This window comes from Sceloporus undulatus, chromosome 5, assembly GCF_019175285.1.
Source record: "Sceloporus undulatus isolate JIND9_A2432 ecotype Alabama chromosome 5, SceUnd_v1.1, whole genome shotgun sequence".
NCBI lineage: Eukaryota > Metazoa > Chordata > Lepidosauria > Squamata > Phrynosomatidae > Sceloporus > Sceloporus undulatus.
Window position 1 is genome coordinate 148,897,257 of NC_056526.1, and position 4,334 is coordinate 148,901,590.

Sequence of the window (4,334 nt, forward strand, 5' to 3'; positions counted from 1 at the left end):
GAGTGCTGGGGATACTGTGGGCAGCCAAAAGACAAACAAAGAGGTCTTAGAACAGATCAGGTCTGAAGTCTCCCTGGAAGCCAAGATGAGTCTCACTCTTCAGCCTTCTCTTCACCAAGCTGAACATGACAAGCTCCAGTTCAACCTTTCATCATATGTTTTGTTCTCCATACATATCATCCTTGTTGCCCTTGCCTGAACCTGCTCCAACTTGTCTATATCCTTCTTAAAATGAGACATCCAGAACTGAACGCAGCACTGCAGATGAGACCTTGCCAGCTTCTGCTATATTATATTCATCTTGTTGCGAAACCAAGGTGTTTCAGCAATATTTAAGTGTTGCCTTTTACATCCATTCAAGCCTATGACAGATACCGAGTATAGGTTTTGTGTTATAATAGATAAGGCTTTTTAACTGAGCAAGTAGTAAACCTCATATTTTCCCTTGTTATTCAAATATATAAAAGCATAATTAAAAATGAAGGCATATCTCTCTCCATCGGGAAGGGAGCTCGTCTCCTTACTGATTATTTACATTTCATTCCTGATTTATAGTCCCACTCAGTTAATTTTCTTTCAACTGACCATTTATTCCAGTTTGGGAATGATATGACCCTCCAGATGTTGTTGGACTGCACCTCCCAGCATTCTTTATCATTGATTATGCTGGCTAAGGCTGATGGTAGTTGAAGTTGCACAATATCTTGAGGGCCACATAATTCCCATCCCTGATATATCTAATAGAACAAAACTAAACTGCATTAAATCTAACATTTGTTCTTTCAAGAACAGATCCATTGTAATAAATGGAACTTATATTAGCTGTGGTAGTTAAGTCACATTCATTTCAAAAGATTAGGTCTAAGTAACACCAGTATTTATTTATACACACATTTTATTTTTTAACCTTTAAATAAAGGTACCATTAGAACTTAATTTGATGTTATATTTTGAAATAAGATGTTAAGGAAAACACAAAATAATCTTATGCATTAATAAAACTAACAGCTTTAGCTTAAATAAACAGGAAATAGCTGTTGGTTTAAAAACTGCATTAAACAGCCAGAGTCAAATGGCTGACATGACCAACTATTTAATATTACCATATTTCTGGCCCTCTAAACTAGGTGTCTGGTTCCTTCTGCAGAAACCTATCTGCTCACAGTGGTTAGACTGGCTGCAGCTTGTGAATCTCAAGCTCACTTGTAAATTGCAGTAGTCATCACATTCCACTGAAATCAAATGCAGACTCTGGTAAAGTTACTGTTTTAAACTACAAATCCCACAATTGCCCAACCAACGTGGGAGATGAAGGCCACAAAAGTAATTTTCCCAAACTGTGATCAAATTAAATTCAAACACATGCCCTCCCTACATTGCTGCTTTCCCCCAAAATCTAGGTAAAGCAGCAACACAGCAATGTCATGATAGCCCTCAACTGTCAGCGGAGAAGTATATCAAACACAACTTATATTTTTATATTTTTATGTATACAGTTGGCCCTCTGACTGTATCCACACATTTTTTATCCACGGATTCAACCACCCATGGCATGAAAATATTCAAAAATAATATAAATTGAAAAGCAAACCTTGTTTTTGCTATTCTATATAAGGGGCATCATTTCACTATGCCATTGTATTTAATGGGATTGAGCATCCACAGATTTCAGTAGCTGGGGGCCTGGATTCAGCTCCCAGTGGATAGCAAGGGTCCACTGTATTTACAAAATGTCTAACTTAAATGGTTGAGTAGATATACATTGTTTATCTGTGGTCTAGCTCTAAGGTTCAACATTCTCAGTCTTGCAGCATCAAAGATGTCAACATAACAAAAAAAAAATCCTTCTCTGAAGGAACTCATCATAAAATTCTGAAACAGCAGAGAGAAAATCTCTGTGAGTGCGAGGGAACTGCAAAGATTTCCCTTATAGATAATGGGCCAAATAAGAAAAGCATAGCAAATTTCTGTCATTCACAAAACAGTTTGTAAATATTTAGAAATAAATGCTCAGACACCCTCATAGAAACAAATGCATCAGCTTCGTCCATAACAACCCTTAAGAGAGGATGGGAATGTTTTTGTCTCAGCAAGTCTTTGGAAACTATATGTTTCTGGGTAAAATACTTAAAATCATCATAATAAATGATTTATTTATAGCCCACCCAATCACAAGGAATCCGGGCAAGTTACAACAATAAAAATGCATAGAAAATACAATAAAGTTAAAAATTAGTCACTTCACAACCCCACTTATAATCTTAGTGCTTTTATTTTACTCTTTTTAATGGCTATGCATTCAAATTGTCTTGAATTCTATTGAGAGGCGAATTACATTTTTGTATGTTTTATTGATAACAGCTTTTAATTGTCTGTGTTTTAATTTAATTTGATTATAATGATTGGCGATAGTGGTAGCGATGATGTCATCAGATTTCACATCTCATGCTTTGGGTCTTAAATAGTCATCAGAAACAACCCATGGTTGAAGGCCGTTTCCAGTAAATCTATGGTGAAGTTGTTTAAAATACATAGAAACCCATGCTAAAAGAAACCAGTTAGTTTTAACAGGAACCTCTAAATTCCTTCCCCACACACCTTAGCAATGGGACATATTTGAAGAAGTGATTCCTGCTACATGCACAAGAGGGAGCTCACCACCAATCGTGGATTTGTGGACTTCTCTACAGATTTGTTGTCTTGGGAACATCTATTCAGTGACTGGAATAAGAACTAAATAGTGAATAGTTAAGTCTTGCCAAGAGAAATGACTAAGTTCTCAGATTTCATTAATGATGTAGCAAATCAAAATGTGCTGCACATTCAAGCTTGTTTTCTTTCCTTCTCACCTCCTTGCACAGTCTCCCGCCCAAGTTTTGCATTTTCAGCACAGCATATACTGTCACAATTCTTGTATCTTAACCACATCCAGTATTTTGGTGAAGTTATAAACAACTGGACTAGTTTTACTGTACCAAGAAAATGTAGACTGTAATAATATTCTTCCTAATACCAATACATGCTGTCCCCTGTTTGTGCAAATACAGTCCAAAACCACACCACCCACATACAAGAGGAAGGCTTCAGAAAACCCAGGGTAAAATTTAAATTAGCAGTTCCTTGAAGTATGTTAAGGCAAAAAACTCTTTAGGAGGAAAACCACCCAAACAGCCCAATGCTCACCATTAAAATGTGATGAGCGTGGCCAGGATGATGATGATGATGATGATGATATTTATTTATATCCCGCCCCTCGCCCCCCCCAGTTGAAAATCAAAGTGGCTTACATTTTTTTAAAAAATACAATTAAAAACCATATAAAAGTGAACATTAAACTAGAATTAAATTGATACAGTATTAAAACATGTTACTAATTAAAAGAATAAAATAGTTAAAAAGATAAAAGCACTTAAAAACAGTACCATTAAACAGTGCAAAATCCCCAGCCTGTTCTTTAAAGACTTTTTCTTATAAAAGCCTGTCTGAATAAAAATGTCTTAGATTGCCGACGGAAGGACACCAAGGATGCTTATGTTTCTGGAACCTCAGGGAAGGAGACCTTCCAGTATTGCTTCTAATACTGATTCAGGTTTTCAGAGCTGCGCCACCTTGCAAGACGGACACATCTGCCCATTTAATGTTTGCTGGAATACAAAATATTGTGATATAAATCCTTAGCATGCCCCTTCAAATGGCCAGTACAAATTCATAATCACAGAAAGCAGAACTTTGAGAACTGAGAGGAGGAGGAATAATAATGTAGATCAATGGATTTGCAGGAACATTTGTTGGAAGAAAAAAAGGAACACTGGTCTAAATCCTATTGCTTGCAGGGATGTATATTCTTGGCAACACCCCCTACAAAATATTTTTTTTTTTAATGAGAGGGCATTTCCACCATGTTTTTAGGCCTACCTGGGCTAGTTTATACCTAGGTCACCTAGTGGGTTTCCATATTGAATTAATTGTGGAATGGTTAGTGAGTACATAGGTAAATACCACTCATTCAGTGAGTCTACTTTAATTGGGATTAACTTCTTCCAAATTTGTGGCCCATAATTTAAGTAAAGTGGAGCACTGAAATCCAAATACCTCCTTAAAAGTGGCAAAAAGATTATTCAACTCATAAGCTGTTTTTCATGGTATTGTGTTGAAGTTTACATCAACATTTAAAAAAAAAGATTTGAAGTGATAAAATAATGGAAGCAGAACTAATGGGGCCATTTCTTCATTTGCAACATTAGATGATCACAAGTGTATTTTGTTAGGTGAATGAATCAACACAATGTTTTTATTTATTGGGCACAGCGAAATAGGGCACTCTAACCAGAAAG